The sequence below is a fragment of the Miscanthus floridulus genome, chromosome 10, assembly GCF_019320115.1.
Source record: "Miscanthus floridulus cultivar M001 chromosome 10, ASM1932011v1, whole genome shotgun sequence".
Taxonomy (NCBI): Eukaryota; Viridiplantae; Streptophyta; class Magnoliopsida; order Poales; family Poaceae; genus Miscanthus; species Miscanthus floridulus.
Window position 1 is genome coordinate 124,047,558 of NC_089589.1, and position 20,900 is coordinate 124,068,457.

Sequence of the window (20,900 nt, forward strand, 5' to 3'; positions counted from 1 at the left end):
GCGCTGGGAAAATAGAATTCTCGTCGTCATCCTCCTCCTCCTCCTCCACCTCAGCCCAAAACAAGATCAAGGACATCCTCACAGTCGCAGAAAAGGTCCTTGGATTCGGTCGCTAGTGCTCCCAAAGTGGACCAACAGAAAAGAAAAAGGTTGTTCAGTGGCAGCGTTACTACCTTGATGGAAGAAAAAATTACAGCACACATCTTGAAGGAAGATTGTATTAGTTTCTTCAATCTCTGTGCCTCACTGCCTTCGTATTTGTTGAAGTCCGAATTTGAAAGGCAAACACAGAATAAATACGGTACAACAAGAGATGAAGAAATACACAATAAAGATTTAAGGAACATATAGAAGTACATCGAAGACAACCCAGGATTAACCATGGAAGAGGCCACAATCATCTATTATGATGTACAAAGAACGGCAACACCGGCAATGAAGTATGAAAGGGGCAATCTTTTGGTTCCCGATGAGGAGTATAAAAATCTGACAACATATATGCGCCAGTTGCATGAATATTACATGGCTCAAGCAACAGAGACGGACGACTTTGGTTTTGAGGTTATTATCTGTTCATCATGTTTTCCATTATCCTGAAGAAGAGAAGTTCGATGTCGAGTGAGAGTGCTTGTTTTAGCTATACCAGAAACGCTCTCTCGATGTTCAAATATTGACGCTGTGGACTATGTAAGTACCCTACACGCACGATATTACAATTAACTACTCTCTCGAGACAAATTGTTAACTTTTGAGCACTTCCCATGATTTTATGTAGGTGTATAGCAAAATTTTGCATTCTAAAGAACAAATGGGATTACATAGGCTTCTTGGACCCCTTGCGAGTCAATGAGAGGACATGTCTAGGCCTCTATGGATGTGATGTGGAAGACCTAAAACAGAGATTGATTGTTGTTTTTGACGAATTCACGATGAAGAAGAAAACCCACATACTTCTAGCCTACAACTGCGAGTATGTGTTCTTGGCTTTTAATTTTATGCTTCTTTTTCGTTAAGATTATTCGATAATTAGGATTCTGTGATTGTAGTAACTATTTCATCTTCATTTGTGTCAATCTTGCTGAAAATCTGATCGATGTGTGGGACTTGAAGAAAAAACCATTTCATCATCTAGATGCACTAGTGACAGTGCTGAATTAGTAAGCGATCCTAATAACATATTATTTTCTAATCACACATACCGTTTTCTAATGTTTCTCCCTTTAATGTTGCTCGGTGTCCAAAGAAGACATATCGGTGGGACGCCGGTCCCATTCAAGGTTGTCGATATGGAGGGGAAGTACCTATCACAGCCGGCGGGAAACAATGAATGCGGGTTTTATGTAATGTGGACAATGCTTCGCTACATCGGAAGAAGCCGATAAGTTATTGTGTATAATCCCCATTTCATTTATGTCTGTTAATAATTCAACAAAATGATTTAATGTTCCTCTTTGGATATCATCTTTTTTAAACGACAGCGCAAGAAATATAACCACCAAAGACTGTTAGACATGGAGATCGTCGCACTGCAATCGGAGCTCGCAAAATTCATCTTAGCCGAGGTATTGGAAAAAGATGGAGTATTTTCCATTGCACAATCTGTGAGGTACAGGGACCAGTATGACCCAGAGCGGCTCGCCAGATTATTGTAAGAAGTCTGAGAAGCATGTGTGAAGTCCAAGAACATTTCTTTTTTATTTTGAGGGATCGAGTGTGGATAAGAACATTTGAATTATAATCGTAACATTTGTAATGTTTAATATTGATGTACCTGTCGTCTACGTAGCGTATATAAAGCGAAACCCGATTCCACGAAAAATATAAATTAAAATCAATTATAAAATAATAAATTGCGAACATGACAGCACTATCGGTTATCAGAAAACCGGCAGTGTTGTCGTAAACATCACTGTCGGTTAGCAACAAAACCGACAGTGCTGGCACTGCCGGCTCGAGCCACAAACCGGCAGCATTGGCTTAGCCATCACTGTTGGTTCTTGTAACAAACCAACAGTGTTGTTGGAACTGAGTTCTACCGGGTGGTCTTATGAACTGGCAGTGTTGGTGGAAATGAACACTGTCGGTTGTGTAAAGAACCGGCAGTGAAGTTAAAGAACACTGCCGGTTTGTAGGAACCGACAGTGATAGCTTACCCTCATCACTGCCGGTATAGTTTTGCCGGTTCAAAATCCGACAGTGATGGGGTATTTTGAACTGGCAGTGATGGGGTATTCTGACGTAGTGTAACAAACAGTGACAGATCTAGAACAAAAATCCACCTATGATGAACTTTGTACTACTAATATATATGACAGAGCAATCATATATAAACAAGAGATAACAATATGACGAAATACGGGGTATATATATATATATATATATATATATATATATATATATATATATATATATATATATTCCACAATAGGATTGATCTATTTCAATTTCCTTTTCCCCCTTCTATACTACTCCCTCCGTTCCAAATTATAAGACGTTTTGGCTTTTCTAGATACATTGCATTTGGTATGCACGTAGACATACACTATGTCTACATATATAGTAAAAACAATGTATATAGAAAAGTCAAAATGTCTTATAATTTGGAACGAATTTAGTACAACATATTTAGCGCTGTTGTTCATCATCAACATGTGGTGCTGGTGGGCTAGCGCCTAGCGTGAGGCGGCAACTGGTCGACCATGATCGGTGCCGTACTATCGGGTAGCAACCCAGCCACAATGCAGCAATGGCGGATAAGCCATATCGCAGACTCCAGTATGGCACTAGGAAACTGAATCAAATCAACACATTGCAACGGGAGCAACACTGGCACTGCTAAAGCGTTTTAGGCCTAAACCAGGCCGGTTTAGCTTCCAGCTGGGCTCGCTTATTATTTTTCTTTTTTTTTGAATGTCACCGGGGGTTTACTCCCCACCTAAATGTATATTGATATAGCCCTAAATCGGCTCGTGTTGTTCTAGGCCTCCACCTTCGAACATCAGGTTGTCGCTCTAGCTACCGAAAGAGCGATGATACCGAAAGCGAAGAACACAAAGATGGGACGAAAGGGAATGCTTGTATTAATCTTGGAACCAAAATTCCATCCTCTTGTACAGTGATCCCGTGGAGCCATATTTGTACATGACCGTATGTTTTTACAGGGACCATAATGTCCGTCTCATCCGATCCGACGCCGGTCGCTGCACGTCGTCGCAATCGTCCACGCCAGAATCGTGTACTTTTCGCCCTGTTGTTTCCAGCCGTTCATTTTTGGTCGATTATTTCTGGAGTGTACTTTTCGTGCATGCGTCTCCTCTGATCCGACGCCGTCACACACACCACACGTCGTCGCAAACGGTCAGCAGAAGAGTTGTGTTCACGCTAGCTGTTAGCGAGAACGAGATGGTGGCTTTATTTCCAGCCATTCATTTGGTCGATATTTTCTGGACACAGGCAAAGCGGATTGTATTCGTCTCTGCTATGTGTTGACAAGCAGACAGGGAGGGTTGTGGGCGATTATTTTTGCTCGAATCAGTGACACCTTATCTCGCCTATAAATACGTGTTGCACTATAACAGAAAGCACACACTGTAATGAAAGCCTTATTCCGTTTCCATGCTTCTGTCTATGGCTGGGCTGAGTGAGTGAGTGGATGACCAAGACCCTAGCTAGCTACCTTGCATCGAACTGAACCTGGTCGGCTCCGCCCCTAAACATTTCTCAAGTAAAAATGTCGTCAAATACAATGTTTTAGATTTTATTTAGATCTACAATTTTATACAAAATTCATCTTAATTTGAAAAGTTATGGATTTATTTGCATGATAGGTATTTTGAAGTGCGGTGTAAGTAATGATAGATTAGTTGTAAGCTCTGTAGAACTGTACTAATGTTAGTTTAAGGCCGGTCTCGGTGGGAGGTTTCATCACATTGTTTTCAAGACGTGACAACATTGTAAACTATGAATGAAACATACTCTCTCAGTGCACAAGTTCATTTCGCTGTATCATAGACTAGTTACAACATTTAATTCGATCTTGTAAGGTGCTGTGATCCATTGTGTCATGTGAATTATGTAGCCATTTTATTTTTTTTTTCTAAAACTAGCACATTAGAATATCACACTTTCTCACAACATATTATATTATGTATAGTCATATTCATCTACATGCAGTTCAGAGAGGCAAAATAAACAAATGCAAAACGATAAAAAAATCAGAAAAATGAAGTTAGCCAACCTTAACTCAATCTTGACTCCCCTGCCTCCTCCCGTAAAAAGGCTCACCCATCATGAAGTCAGGGACAGCGGCGCCACATCCATCTGGACTCTAGAGACAGAACAGATGACCGGAGGAAAGGGAAGTAGGTGGGGCATGGAGATTTGATGCCTGCTCTGCAGAAGGGGAAAGGGAGATTAGACGTGGAAACAACGCTGGCTCGTTTCATCGCCATGAAACTCCAATGTTCTCTCTCTTCCTCGATAAAAATTCTCCCTGTTTGACAGCCAACAAGATAGCTAAACAGAAACCCATTCTGCATAACCAACTCAGTAGACAGTAGTGTTCCCACAAAACTCAGTAGACACACCGTAGTAGTAATTAGTTTCACCAATCAGCAAACATGTCATAACTTAAGACTGAATTAAGTACAAGAGACACACACATACAAATACATTCCTCACCTCGGCGTAGGTCACAGTGGTGACTGGGGAAGTTCGCACATATAAGCAGAAACATACACAGAAAAAAAAGAGCTCCAGGTCCACAGACTACAGGGAACTAAACACAACAAACACCTTCTATAGTCCTTATTACAGGCATAAATGCAAAAAAAAAAAGACACGACAAGGTACGATCCAAACTCTATGAAACAAGGGGCTGGAAGGGGAGGTATGTTAGCTAATCTACTGCCACCTTGTGTGAAACACAGTAGAGGAAGGCGGCGCCGACTTTGCCCTTGCTGTAATACAGTAGCCGCTATAGGTGCAGGCGCCGCATGGCTCACCTGCGGCACTGTAGGCACATGTAGTGGCCGGCGCAGAGTCAGCCCTGTATGCTTATCTAGTTACTGTTACAGCATGTGCGCTGTACTTTAGTTAGATAGATAGAGTTGTATAAATAGGGCACCAAGGCAACTCAGTAAAGAGAGCTCAGATTTGCCATCACACAGACAGGGCATCGGCCAACGTTGTTGTCTTGTATTGTGCGTGCTTGCTCTGTTCTCACTTCTTCTTCTAGCTCGATCCGTAGTGTGTGGGTACGGACACAACCGGTATAGTGGTCTGGGAGACTAGTGGTCTGGGAAGACTAGTGGTCTGGTCTGGGAGACTAGTGGTCTAGGAGACTAGTGGTCTGGGAAGACTAGTGGTCTGATCTGGAAGACTAGTGGTCTGGGAGACTAGTGGTCTGGTCTGGGAGACTAGTGGTCTGGAGACTAGTTCACTATCGTCAGACGGTGATCCCGTGGGCCAACAAGTGGTATCAGAGCCGTACAAGCGCCGTCGTCATTCTAACCGATGGCGAGGACAGGCGGTTTGGAGTTGGGTGATGGCAGTGGCACTGTCATAGCTGCCCAGCCACTACCGGAGGTAGTTGTCCGCACGGTGCGGGAGGTCAGCGGCACCACTTGGCCGACGCTGACTCGCACTAACTATGGAGAGTGGTCGGTGACCATGAAGGTCAAGCTCAGAGCCCGACGGCTCTGGAATGCAGTTGACAAGGGCACCGACGTGGAAGAAGACGACATGTCAGCGTTGGAGGCTATCCTCGCTGCTGTACCGGCAGAGTACAGGGAACCGTTGGGGACGAAGAGCTCAGCTAAGGAGGTGGGGAGGCCATTGCGGCGATGCGCGTCGGCTCCGACCGCGCAAAGAAGGCAATGGCCCAGCTTCTGAAGCAGGAGTATGCAAACCTCAAGTTCAAGGATGGTGAAACAGTGGAGGACTTTTCCCTCCGCCTGCAGACGCTCATCAGCAAGCTGAAGAGCCACGGCGTCACCATCGATGAAGAGGAGGCGGTCTCCAAATTCCTCCACTCCGTGCCGGCAAAGTACATCCAGATCGCTCTCTCCATAGAGACGATGCTGGACATGTCCACCCTCACCATCGAGGATGTGGCAGGCCATCTACGGGCGGTGGACGAGCGCCTGGAGCAGGCGACAGCAACGAAGGACAGCGGGAAACTCCTGCTGACGAAAGAGGAGTGGGCTGCTCGGCGAAACTCCGGGAAGGCAGCCTCCTCCAGTCGCGGTGGCAACGACAAACATCGCGGCAGGGCTCCTTCAGAGAAGAAGCAAATCGACTCCAACGCCTGTCGGTGTTGAGGGAAGATGGGCCATTGGGCATGGGAGTGCCCAAATCGCAAGAAGGAAAAGAAGGCTCAGGCTCACCTGGCGAAAGCCGATGATGAGGATGAGGCCACTATCCTTATGGCGACGTTCTGTGCACTGCACGACGTCGAGGCCATGGAGAGGGAAGAGATGACAACGGTGGAAGGATCTAGCAAGGCCCTGAAGACCGTCAACCTCGACGAACCACGCGCCCAAGTCCATCTTGGGCATGTGGGCGTCGACCAGGAGCAGCGGTGGTATCTGGACTCTAGAGCCAGTAACCACATGACGGGCTCTAAGGACTCCTTCTCCGAGCTCGATGGTGATGTTACCGGTACGGTGAAGTTTGGTGATGGCTCAAGGGTGGCTATCCAAGGGCGCGGCACCATCATCTTCAGATGCCAGAATGGGGAGCGTCGCGCGCTAACGGATGTATACTACATCCCGCAGCTGCGTTCCAGCATCATCAGCATTGGTCAGCTGGATGAGCGCGGTAGCAAGGTTCTGATCAAGGACGGCGTTCTGAGGATCAGAGACCGGGAGCAGCGACTTCTCGCCAAGGTGAAGAGGTCCCTGAACCGGTTGTACCTGCTCAACCTAAAGGTAGAGCAGCCGGTTTGCCTGGCGGCAAGGCACTCCGAGGAACTGTGGATGTGGCATGCCCGGTTCGGACATCTCAGCTTTGACGCGCTTGGTCGGCTGGGGAAGATGGTCCGAGGGCTACCCCACATCAAACACGGAGGCGAGCTGTGTGACAGCTGCCTGGCCGGGAAGCAGAGGAGGCTACCTTTCCCAAAGGCGGCCAAGTATCGCGCGAAGGAAGCTCTCGAGCTAGTTCACGGCGACCTCTGCGGGCCGATCACGCCTGCTACATGCGGTGGTTGGCGGTACTTCCTCCTACTCGTGGACGATTGCAGTCGCTACATGTGGCTGCAACTCCTGACGAGCAAGGACGAAGCGGCAGTGGCGATCAAGAAGTTCAAGACGCGCGCGGAGGCCAAGAGCGGCAAGAAGCTCCATGTACTGAGGATTGATCGGGGTGGCGAATTCACTTCAGTGGAGTTTGCTACGTACTGCGCGGATCAAGGTGTGGGGCAACATCACACCGCGCCGTACTCACCACAACAGAATGGCGTGGTGGAGCGACGGAACCAGACAGTGGTCAGCATGGCCCGATCCATGATGAAGGCCAAAGGGATGCCGGCAAAGTTCTGGGGAGAGGCGGTGACCACGGCGGTGTTCATCCTCAACCGCGCTCCAACCAAAGCCCTAACGGGCAAGACGCCGTTCGAAGCTTGGTACGGAAGCAAGCCGAACGTGTCATTCCTCCGGACATTCGGTTGCATCGGCCACGTCAGGAAGACGAAGCTGAACCTCACCAAGCTGGAGGACAGGAGCACACCCATGGTGTTCCTAGGCTACGCAGAGGGTACCAAGGCGTACCGGCTCTATGACCCACGCGGAGACAAGGTGACTGTCTCGCGCGACGTTGTTTTCAATGAGGAGGCAGCTTGGGACTGGCACAGTCTGAGCACAGGGGAAGCGAGAGGCTTTACCAACACCTTCGTCGTCGAGCACTTGGTCATCCACGGCGGTGGAGACACTGCGGAACAGGTGCCACGCACTCCGGGAGGAGCGCCGAGCACTCTGGTGGTAGAGTCGAGCACTTCTGGGGCAGTGCCGAGCACTTCAGGAGGGATGCCGAGCACTCCGAGAGGAGTGTCGAGCACTTCTGGAGGGATGCCGAGCACGCCAGGAGTGGAGCCAGGAGGTTCTACGGTGGTGGCGACCACTTCAGGATGGGTGCCGAGCACTCCTATGGCGGAGCCAAGACGTCTTACTATGGTTCCGACCACTCCAAGACTGAGGCTGGGCACTCCTACAGTGTGGCCGAACACTGCAGGAGTTATGACGAGCAGTCCAGAAGCAGTGCCGAGCACTTTAGGTGCTATGCAGGGCACTTCGGCGGAAGAAGGAACTCCATCACCCCTGATCAAGTTCACCTCACCTCCAAGTGACATCACTGAGTTCGTGGACGCCTACCACGAAGGTGAGGAGTTGAGGTTCCGCAGTCTTGACGACATCGTCGGCGGCACAGGTCCCTCAGGTCTGGTGGGTAGGCTGCTCAACGACGTAGAGCTGCTACTCGTTAGTGCAGAGGAACCACCCACGTTCGCGCTAGCCAAGCGCGATGGAAACTGGCGACGGGCAATGCTGAAGGAGATGAAGGCGATCGAGGAAAATGAGACTTGGCAGCTCGTCGATCCACCCCCAGGATGCCGTCCAATCAGCCTGAAGTGGGTATACAAAGTCAAAAGGGACGAGCTCGGTGCCATTGTCAAGTACAAGGTGCGCCTTGTCGCCTGAGGCTTTGTCCAGCGCGAGGGCATCGATTTCGAGGAGGTCTTTGCACCAGTAGCGCGCATGGAGTCGGTCCGTTTGCTACTTGCTTTGGCGGCAGCAAAGGACTGGCGCGTCCATCACTTGGACATTAAATCGGCCTTCCCCAACGGCGAGCTGGCGGAAACGGTCTTCGTCAGGCAACCTCCAGGGTTCACTGTCAAGGGAGAGGAGCACATGGTGCTCCGACTGCGCAAAGCGCTCTACAGGCTGAGGCAAGCCCCTCGAGCATGGAACGCCAAGCTTGACACCACGCTGGGCGAGCTTGGGTTTCAGAGGTGCGCAACCGCGCACGCGCTCTACACGCGACGACGGGGGAAGGAAGAACTCGTGGTCGGCGTGTATGTGGATGACTTAATCGTCACCGGCGCGCATACGGAGGATATCAACAGCTTCAAGCGAGAGATGGCAGCTCGTTTTCGAATGAGCGATCTCGGCGCTCTCTCCTACTACTTCGGCATCGAGGTGAGACAGGGGAAGGAGGAACTCACGCTCGGCCAAAGCGCGTATGCCTCCAAGCTGTTGGAGAGGAGCGGCATGGTGGAGTGCAAGCCATGCGTGACTCCGATGGAGGAGCGGCTGAAGCTGACGAAGGACAGCATCACGGCGAAAGTAGATGCAACACTCTACCGGAGCATCGTCGGCGGTCTATGCTACCTAGTCCACACAAGGCCGGACATTGCGTTCGCCGTGGGCTACGTCAGTCGCTTCATGGAGGAACCCAGAGAGGATCACTAGGCTGCGGTGAAGCGGCTACTACGCTACGTCAAGGGGACGGTGAATCATGGAATCATCTTCCCAAAAACCAAGGGAAGTAGGCTGTAGCTCACGGTATTCAGCGATGCAGACATGGCGGGGGACATCGACGGACGACGGAGCACCTCTGGCGTACTCGTTTTCCTCGGGTCGGCCCCAATTTCATGGCTGTCGCTGAAACAGAAGGTGGTGGCGCTATCTACGTGCGAGGCAGAGTACGTAGCGGCGGCCACAGCGGCGTGCCAAGTTGTGTGGCTACATCGGCTGCTGGGCGAGCTAACCGGCGTGGAAGCTCACCCACCAGCACTGATGGTGGACAACCAGCCCGCCATCGCCCTCGCGAAGAATCCGGTTCTGCATGACCGGAGTAAACACATTGACGTGAAGTTCCACTTCCTCAGGGACTGTGTTGATGGAGGGCAGATCGTCATCGAGTTCGTCGAAACTGGTCGGCAACTCACGGACGTCCTCACCAAGCCGCTCGGACGACTTCGACTCACGGAGCTGAAGGAGATGATCGACATGGAGGGGGTGTAAGGGTTAGCAGTAGGATTAGGGGAAGATTGTTAGCTAATCTACTGCCACCTTGTGTGAAACACAGCAGAGGAAGGCGGCGCCGACTTTGCCCCTGCTGTAATACAGTAGCCGTTGTAGGTGCAGGCACCGCATGGCTCACCTGCGGCACTGTAGGCACATGCAGTGGCCGGCGCAGAGTCAGCTCTGTATGCTTATCTAGTTACTGTTACAGCATGTGCGCTGTACTTTAGTTAGATAGATAGAGTTGTATAAATAGAGCACCAAGACAACTCAGTAAAGAGAGCTCAGATTTGCTATCACACAGATAGGGCCTCGGTCAACGTTGTTGTCTTGTATTGTGCGTGCTTGCTCTGTTCTCCCTTCTTCTTCTAGCTCGATCCGTAGTGTGTGGGTACGGACACAACCGGTATAGTGGTCTGGGAAGACTAGTGGTCTGGTCTGGGAGACTAGTGGTCTGGGAGACTAGTGGTCTGGGAAGACTAGTGGTCTGGTCTGGAAGACTAGTGGTCTAGGAGACTAGTGGTCTGAGACTAGTAGTCTGGAGACTAGTTCACTATCGTCAGACGGTGATCCCGTGGACCAACAAGGTACCCTTCCAGCTCCATCTTTAATCTTTATTCAAAGGCTTCAAAGAAGACATACCAAAGCAACCTTCGTGTTGATGGAGTAATTGAGCAACTAAGGCACTGATGAGGACGAGGCTGCCACTGTCAGTTACATCCTCTTGGTATTGATGGTGTGGATTATGGTTTAGCACAGGATGGTTGGGGTGATCTTTCAGTTGTTCTTCAATCTCATCCACGCTGCAGTTACCATTGATCTCGAGTTTCTTCAACTTCGGGAGGTGGTTCACTCCAGAAAGAGATTCTTTTTTTTCTCTCGAATACGCAAGAGTGTGCATATCATTGTATTAGAAGATAAAGAGTTTATAATACAAGAAAGCCGTTGCCGGCCGTTAGTTTTCTCTTAGCGCTACATTTTGGCCGGTAAGCATGCTGGAGCGCTGCATCGCTAGGTCTGCGCTAATGCTGCAAGTCCTGCTGCTCCGGCCTTGATCCAACGATCGGCTTCGGCCTTGATTAGCTGTAGTAGGTCGGTGATGCTTGCTGTCGATTCTCTGAAACACCTCGCATTGCGCTCCTTCCAAATTTGCCAGGAGACAAGGGCGAACAGGGAGTTGAAACCTGACCCGTTCACCTTCGAAGAGGGAGCGTAGTCGCCGCCACCAGCGCAGTGTTGTAGCCGCAGCCGTTGGTAGTTGTCGACCGAGGGCTTGCAGAATGTAGAACCAGACCTCTCTTGAGAATGGGCAGGCCGCCAGGATATGGTCGATGGTCTCTTGGCCTTGATCACAGAGGTAGCAGAGTTCCCGAGCTTCTAGGCCATGCCTTGCTCTTCTATCCCCGGTCCAGTGACAGCGTTTGAAGGCGAGCCAGAGGAATATCTTGATTCTTAGAGGCGCCCAGGTTTTCCAAATTAGTCTGTGACCAAGGAACGGCATGGAGCCGGCATGCAGCATGCTGTAGGCAGATTTGGCGGAGTACTTTCCGTCCGGAGTCCAGCGCCAAATGATCTGGTCTGGGCTCGCGCCGAGCTGGATGTTGTCCACTCTAAGGTGCCAAAAGACCAAACTCTCAGCTAGACCTTGAGCTGCTCCATCGGCAAATCTGATGTTCAGGATATTACTGCCCTCAATTACCAAAAACCTCAGACGTTGGAATTCATCTGCCTCGAAGTTCAGCTTGCTCTCAGTGTATGATTTGTGCAGAAGCCTGAGGCAACGCAGTCTTAACTTTCCAAGAATATGTATAGCATCTTCCCCTAGAGAAGTGTCCTGCAGTGTTATCTTGGAAAGTCGATCGACATCTGCAACCCAGCTGGGAGCCCACTTTTGAGACTACTGATGTTTAGGCTCTCGAGAAGCGTTGGAGGATTGACTAAATCAGGCTCTACCTCACCATCAGGAGCCGGCACATCTCCTCCAGCATCATCCGTCGCCGGTTTCCGTCCCGCTCAACTAGCACGAACGTGGGCAGTTCCGCTGCATTGACGAGCAGCAGCTCTGCGTTATTGAGCAGCCGACTAGCCAGTCCTGAGGGTCCTGTGCCGCCGACGATGTCGTCCAGCCTGCGGAACCGCACCTCCTCACCTTCGTGGTCGGCACGGCTAGTGGGTGCTCGACAACACTAGCGGGTGCTTAGCAAGACTGGTGAGTGATTCACTCACTTGAGCCGGTGATCCTGTGGGCCAACAAGTAGGGGAAGAATTGTTAGAATAAACTACTGTTTTCCTTGTGTGAACACAGCAAGGGAAGACGGCGCCGAAAAGGCCCTCAACTTTTATATTGTAGCCGCTGCAGGTGCAGGCGCCGCACGGCTCACCTGCAGCACTGTAGCCACATGCAGAGGCCGGCGTAGAGTCAGCCCTATATGTTATCTAGTTACTGTTACAGCATGTGCGTTGTACTAGGACTAGATGGATATAGTTGTATAAATAGACTACCACGGCAACTCAGTAAAGAGAGTTCATATTTGCCATCTTCCATATAGGGCTTCGGCCAACGCTGGTGTCTTGTATTGTGTGTGTATGCTCTGTTCTCCCCCTTCTTCAACCTCTAGCCATAGTGTGTGAGGACGGAAAACGCTTGTTCGTGGTTGGCACAGCTAGTGGGTGCTTGGCAACACTAGCGGGTGCTCGACAAGATTGATGAGTGGTTCACTCACCTGAGCCGATGATCCTGTGGGCAAGCCGGTGATCCTGTGGGCCAACAAGAACTCCCACTTCTGATCTGTTGTTGATCCGGATTGATAGGGACCGTAGGCAATTGTGCAGTTTCTCAATCTGTTGGAACAGAGCATTCAATACATCTTTTGTAACATGGAGAACAACACCCAGCTTTCTCAGCTGCAGCAGCTGGCCGATGTCCATTAAAACCTCAACATTTCCGGAGACCTCAACATGGGACATTACCTCAAGCTTTCTCAATCTTCGGATGCCACCAGGAATGCGAACTGTCTCAAATGATTCTTGAAACCTGTCAGAGATGTTGCTTGGGAAGACTGTGTGACCAGCAAGGAAATACTTTAGCATTGGAAACGTCATGGATTTTGTGGAGGAACCTCGTAGTGCTGTTTGTCGGATGTCCAATGTCTCCAAGCACTGCAGCTTCTCAATCTGCTTGGGTAGTTCAGTAACATCGGTGTTCCTGAGGCTCAAGTATCTGAGCAGTAGAATCTTGCAAATGTTCTTCAGATGCTTATTATTCTTCAACCCTGTGCAGCCCTCAAGATCTAGCACCTTCAATAGCTGCCACTGGGGAGAGTGAGGCATAGATTCAAGAAGGGTCTGGATCACATTACCAGATGCCCCATTTTCTGAGCTAAAAGACTCTTGTAGTGCTATCGCTCCACCGGTAACAGAAACGCGGTGAGCCAAATGAGATGGCAAACATGTGTCGACAATGCTTACATCTGTTGTGATGAACTCGTGAACTATGTGATGCATTGTGCAGCTCCTGATCTTGCCTGAAGTGCTTGTCTCCCTGGGCGAAGAAAACCACTGGTGACTAGCCCATCGAAGATGCGCTCAGCTTCATCATCAAGCGTCCAGATCCCACACCTGGCCTTAACCTTTGCTTTGGTCGTTCTTCTTTCTGCTACTAGTCCTTCAGCAATCCATCTCCTGAGCAAACTCGTCCTCCTAATTATATGATCCTAGGGGAAGATAGACAGATACAGCAAGCAGCTTTTGTAGTTGTTAGGCAGTTGGTTGTAGCAGAACATGAGCATTCCCTTAGCAATGCTGTTTTTGTTGCAATCTAGTGAACTTAAGATTGCGTCCTCAGACAAATTAGGACTGACATAGAGTAGATGAAGAAGCATCTGCACTGCAAAGGCATCAGGATAGCACCTTCTTAAGACCTTCTCTACAGGTTCAAATTTGTTGCCAAGGGCAAATGCTCTGTGCCGGAAGAAGCAGGCCTTGGTTCCTTCTTCTCTGATCACGTGAAATTCATAATAACTGCGCCATGTCCAATCAATGTTATCGTATTCTATTCTTTCGGGTCTACCAGTACATATAATGGTACCAGCAAAATCACACCAAGAAAGCAGATGACATATTTGATATTTCCAGTAAGGAAGAGAATCCGGGATAGCATCAAGAACGATTAGACACATTTTATTACCTTGCAGATACACTCTAAGCTTGTGGTTGATATCTTGACTTTTTTTCATCTTCGAATTTGTTGAAGTAGCCGTGTGACGGCCCTTGTCAAGTTGGTCCAGTGTGTTGTGCGCTATCTCATCGAAATCTCTTTCAACTCCTCCAAAGTTAACCCAGGCCCTATGTTTGAATGAGCTCACGACGGAAGGATGATGGTACACCGTCCTCGCAATAGCTGTTTTTCCAGCAGCACCGTCTCCTACAATGGAGATGCAAATTGGTTGGTGCTCCACTTCCACATCGTTGTTGGTCGCTTTCACTTGCTCCTCTGACAGCCACCCAAGCACCCTTCTCGTGCCTTCGCAAATGGTATCCGGTGTTAGCCTATTGTAATTATAGTACGTGTAATTATAGTAGGCAGCCTTGATTTGTGGCGTGCGGTTGGCTTATTAGCCACCCCGGCCTCCATATGTACTGACGTACATTCATTGAATTGTATCATTCATTCCAAATACACTTTCATGTATCATTCGTTACGATCCGCTTCCGCAATTCTAGCCAGCCGCTGATCCGATCGCTGCGCCCGCCGCTGACTCCATCGCTGGGAGCATCGCCGATCCCATCGCCTGTGCCTACTCCCCGCCGATCCGATCGCCGGCCCGTCGTGACTCCGTTACCGGGTGCCGTGGCTGGTCCGATCGTGCCGCAGCTGCCAGTTCGCTGCACTGCCGTTACCTGATGGCGGCTGATGACGACGCTGCCACAGCCACCGCCAAGGCAGCCGAGGACCAGCGCCTCGCTGCTGAAGCTGAAGCCCGCGCCAAGGACGCCCGTCGCGCCGAGGCCGCGCGCCGCGCCGAGGAGGCTCGCCGCCGCCCTGGACGAATATGAGCGCGCCCACGAGGCTGTCTGGGCACATGCCACCGCCGTCGTCAACGTCAAGGCCCTCATCCCCGTCGTCCTCGATCAGGCCGCGAACACCTACACCTAGTGGCGCGGCATGTTCCTCACCGTCCTCGGCAAGTATGCCCTCACCCGCCACGTTCTCGAGGATGAGGCCTTCCCCTCGCGCCCGGAAAGGGTGCAAGCAGACTGCTGCGTCCTGACGTGGATTTACGGCACCGTCTCCGGCGATCTGCAGCAATCACTGATGATGCGGTAGGGTCCCGCTCGCAGGGCATGGTGCTACCTCGAGGATGAGTTCCTCGGCCAGAAGGAGTCCCGTGCCCTCCTTCTCGAGACGAAATTCCGCAACTTCCGATAGGAGTCCCTAAGCATCACCGACTACTGCCGCCAGCTCGAGTCCATGGCAGCTTCTCTTGCCGAGTTCGGCGAGCCCATCGGGGATCGACAGATGGTGCTCACGCTCCTCCGCGGCCTCAGTGGCAAGTTCCGCCACATGGTGTCCATCCTCAAGATGCACATGCCGTTCCCGACGTTCGCGGAGGCCCGGACACACCTTCTGTTGGAGGAGATGGAGATCGACGCCCGCCCACCGTCCCCACCGTCCGCCCTCGTCGCTGCGACACCGCGCCCTGCGGCCCCTGGGGCCCCTGCACCTCCACGCCCGGGGGCGCCTCCTCCAGCACGCCCTCCTGCGCCCGCCAGTGGCCAACGCACTGGCCGCCGCTGCGGTCGCGGCGGACGCGGAGGCCAACAGGCTCCTCCTGGCGGACACGGTGGTGCCCCCTTAGGCGGCCACGGTGGCACACCCCCCGACGTCCATCCATCCTTCGCGTACCCGTGGGCTGGTACCGTACGGATGTGGCCCTACGACCAGTCCGGGCACCCTCCATCTCCGCCTGCGTTCAGTACTGTCCCCCAGTATGGTGGTTTTGGGGCGCATCCAGTGCCTATGGCGGCACCTATGGCGCTCCACCTCCTCAGTATGGCGCGTTCTACGGGGGAGCTGCGCCTCCAGCCTTCCAGGCGCCTTCACCGGGCTACCAGGTCTCCCCTACAGCACCCTAGAACCCTACACAAGGCGGGTCATGGCAACAGGACTCCCTTGCGCACTCCTTCAACACCATGACCCTGAACCCACCGGCCCCTTCCTCTGAGTGGTACGCCGATTCAGGTGCTGGTTCCCACATGACCGCGGACGCTGGTAAACTCTCCATCATCTCCCCACCATCTCCATTTACTCCATCTATCATTGTGGGCAATGGTGCTTTACTTCGTGTCACTGCCACTGGATCACAGATTTTTTTTCTTTACCACATTGCAATCTTGTTCTTAAAAATGTTTTGGTGTCGCCCAACATTATTAAGAATCTGATTTCCATTCGTCGTTTTACCACTGATAATAATTGCTCCATTGAGTTTGATTCTTTTGGCCTTTCTGTGAAGTATTTGCACACCCGGAACGTGATCGCCAGGTGCAATAGCTTCGGTGACCTCTACCCGTTCTATGCACCTTCCAACAGTTCTACCAGCACCTCCGCGTTCATCGCTGCACCCACCTCCCTTTGGCATCGTCGTCTCGGACACCTTGGGCGTGACGCTCTGTCCAAGCTCATTAGTTCCAGTGTCATTTCTTGTAATAAAGATGATACCGACCACATATGTCATGCATGCCAACTTGGTCGCCATGCACGTTTGCCTTTCAGTTCATCTAGCTCTCGCGCTGCTCATAATTTTGATTTAATACACTGTGATCTATGGACATCTCCTATTGTTAGTGTGTCGGGATACAAATATTATCTAGTCATTCTTGATGATTGTTCACACTACCTTTGGACTTTTCCGCTCCACCTCAAATCCGAGACATTTTCCACTCTCTCCATTTTTTTGTATATATTCGCACACAATTTGACACCACCATCAAGAGCGTCCAATGCGACACTGGTCATGAATTTGATAATTCTCAGGCCCGCACGTTCTTTCTCTCCCACGGTGTTGCACTCCGCATGTCGTGTCCATATACTTCCCAACAAAATGGAAAGGCAGAACGCTCCCTTCGCACTATTAATAACATTCTGCGTTCCCTTTTGTTTCAGGCGAGTCTCCCTCCGGCCTATTGGGTTGAGGCCCTTCACACCGCGACATATCTTGTGAATCGCCTCCCCATTAAAACCCTCGCCTTCTCCACACCATATAGCGCCATTTATTCCACCCAGCCCTCCTATGATCACCTCAAAGTGTTTGGGTGTGCTTGTTATCCCAACATATCCTCCACAGCGCCTCACAAACTCGCCCCTTGTTCATCCTTATGCGTCTTTCTCGGCTACTCCTCAGACCACAAAGGCTATCGATGTCTTGAGCCCTAGTCGAACCGCATTCTTATTTCTCGACATGTCATTTTTGATGAATCCTTCTTTCCGTTCTCCAACATGTCTACCACACCCATGGCGCCCTCCGCCCTGGACTTCTTGATTGATGATCATGATCTTACCGCTTCAGTCCCTGGAGCTCATTTTGTGCATGCAGGTCCCTCCATCACTTCGGCGACACACGCTGTGCATGGCGCTCTGCCCGTACATGAGTCTGCAGCCGCACTTGAGGCTGCACCTGTACCGCCGAGCCCTGGACCATGGTCACCAGGCTCTGGCGCTGCTGCCCCTGTGCACCCCGCACAGGCTGTTGCCAGCAGCACCCCCTCTACGTCGTCGCCCGTGGCGACTGGTGCTGCTGCGCCTATGCATCCCGCACAGGTCACTGCCAGCGGTACCACCCCCATGGCGCCCCCGAGTACTACCGGTCCTGCTGCCCCTGATGCTAGCGCACAGGTTGTTGCCAGCGGAACCGGCCGTACAGCTGCCACTCGGCCGATCGCCATCCCTTTGGTCACCAATGCGCACTCCATGCGCACACGCGGCAAGGCAGGCATCGCACAGTCCATGGATCGTCTCAACCTCCACGCTATGCCCATGTCGCCTCTCCCATGCTCTGTTCGTGATGCTCTGTCAGACCCCAATTGGCGCTCTGCTATGCAATCTGAGTATGATGCCCTTCTGCTCAATGACACATGGAGTCTTGTTCCTCGACCTCCTGGAGTTAATCTTGTGACCGACAAGTGGATTTACCGTCACAAGCTGCTAGAAGATGGCTCCCTTGATCGTTACAAGGCTCGCTGGGTTCTCCGGGGCTTCACACAGCGTGCAGGTATTGATTATGATGAGACTTTTAGTCCAGTTGTCAAGCCTGCGACAGTTCGGGTGGTACTCTCTCTGGCTTTATCTCAGAACTGGCCTATTCATCAGCTGGATGTGAAGAATGCATTCTTACATGGCACTCTCACTGAGACGGTGTACTGTGTGCAGCCTTCTGGTTTTGTTGACTCCTCCCGTCCAGATTTTGTCTGTCGGCTCAACAAGTCCCTATATGGTTTGAAGCAGGCTCCTCGTGCTTGGCATCACAAATTCGCCTCTCACCTCGTGTCCCTTGGCTTTGTTGAGACCAAGTCAGATACTTCCCTGTTCATATATCGCTGAGGAACAAATACAGCCTACTTGCTGCTATATGTGGATGACATTGTTCTCACCACTTCGTCTGCCGAATTTCTCCAACATATTATTGCAACTCTCCGGCGTGAATTTGCTATGACAGACATGGGCCAGCTTCATCACTTTCTGGGCATCTCCGTGACATGTTCTGCAGATGGGTTGTTCCTCTCTCAGCGGAAGTACACTCAGGACATTTTGGAGCACGCCGGGATGAGTGCTTGCAAGCCTTGTAGCACCCCTGTCGACCTGCACTCCAAATTGTCTGCAGATGGTCCTCCGGTTGCTGACTCCACACAGTACCGCAGCCTGGCTGGTGCACTTCAGTATCTGAATTTCACCCGTCCTGACATTGCTTTTGCTGTCCAGCAGATTTGCCTTTATATGCATGATCCACGGGAACCCCACCTTGCTGCCCTTAAGTGGATTCTGCGCTACCTACAGGGCACTCTCTCCCTTGGCTTGACCATGCGCCGTTCATCACCTACTGAGCTCGTTGTCTATACGGATGCCGACTGGGCTGGCTGTCCCGACACTCGCCGGTCAACTTCTGGTTACGCAGTGTTCCTTGGAGATAACTTGGTGTCTTGGTCCTCCAAGCATCAGCATACGGTCTCCCGGTCCAGTGCCGAGGCCGAATATCGAGCTGTGGCTAATGGTGTTGCTGAAGCTACTTGGCTGCGCCAGCTGCTCCATGAGCTTCGCCACCCGCCTCGTCGTGCAACCCTGGTCTACTGTGACAATATCAATGCTGTGTATCTCTCCAGCAACCCGGTGCAACATCAGCGGACGAAGCATGTTAAGATTGATCTCCACTTTGTTTGGGAGAGGGTCGCCCTCGGTCATGTTCAGGTCCTTCATGTCCCTACGACATCCCAGTATGCCGACGTCTTTACTAAGGGCCTTCCTACTTCCTTGTTTCAGGAGTTTCGGTCCAGTCTGAATGTTCGCTGTGCTCCCGATCAGATTGCGGGGGAGTGTTAGCCTATTGTAATTATAGTATGTGTAATTATAGTAGGCAGCCTTTGATTTGTGGCGTGCGGTTGGCTTATTAGCCACCCCGGCCTCCATATGTACTGACGTACATTCATTGAATTGTATCATTCATTCCAAATACACTTTAATCCGGAGGTTCACCATACAGCAGCTCAGCGTCTCCGGAGGTCTTCTTCCTCCTCCGCCCCCCCAGGCAGTGGAACCGGCTGCATGTCAGTAGGAACAACGCGGCGTTGGTGCGGCTCTGCATGCGGGACGGTGACGCCGTACCTCTGCCGCCTATCACCGACGTCCCGTGCACGGACCTTGAGCTCTTGGATCCGCGTCGCGATGCGCTGGCGGACCCATATGGTCCGCACAAACCGCAGGACACGGCGGAGGTGTCCCATAAAGCCGTCGTCGCCAGGCCTGCTGCCGACGTAGTGCATGTAGTGCTCGACGTTGCCCTAGCAGTCTCACGTGAGGCCAATGACTTGCTTCATCCATGACTGGACAAGGTGGTCGCGGTGCTGCGCCTCGGTGATCTGCAGGATCAAGCTGTTCATGCACTCCATCTCCTCCTTGATGAACTCCACGTCGCCACGGACGCGGCCGAGGAGCTGTGCCTCCTCGACGAGGATTGTGGTGAGGCGGCCGAGCAGCGAGTCGAGGGCGCACCCTGGGCGTCCATCTCTCTCTGCTGCTCGCTCACAGTTGGATCGATCTGTGGCGAGGGACACTCCAGCGCCTCTAGAGTTATTTTTGGTGGGTGTAGCGTAGCGAGACATATGAGCCTAGATATGAACTCCGAAGGCAGGAACTATACAGTGATTCTAAAGGCAGCAGGTTGGGTGATGTATCAGTATCACCGTACAGTGTATCGGATGTGGCTTGAAGATGATTGACCAACGCATCCATTTATGTCCTCGATCGTTTAACTTTATGAATTATGATGGTACGTCCCCTACCTAGCGTGCTCTATGACGTCGTCGTCGTCGTCCCTGTACGTCGCGATGGTGAGGAGGCATTAGCACCGAACCATCGTGTAACACCCGTGTTTTTTTTTCATCATATTAAAATTCACTAAAAAATTGAATTTTTAAAACTTTACACCAAATTAAAACCCTGACTGGTTATTTTCCCGCAAAACCATTTTGAAAATATATATTTTCAAAACCCTGCAACAAAACCCACCATATGCATTTTGTGTTGGGTAGGATTTAGTCGAAGCGTTAGGAATGACTTATAGGAATAGAAGACCGTCTCGTATTTTAAATTTCATTGCCTGCACCTTGTTGCTT

General features: G+C 51.1%; 1 pseudogene; it reads right to left on the reverse strand.

The window, feature by feature from the left end:
* Positions 1 to 10,626: 10,626 nt before the first annotated feature.
* LOC136489511 (disease resistance protein Pik-2-like) lies at positions 10,627 to 20,328 on the reverse strand (annotated as a pseudogene).
* Positions 20,329 to 20,900: the final 572 nt, after the last annotated feature.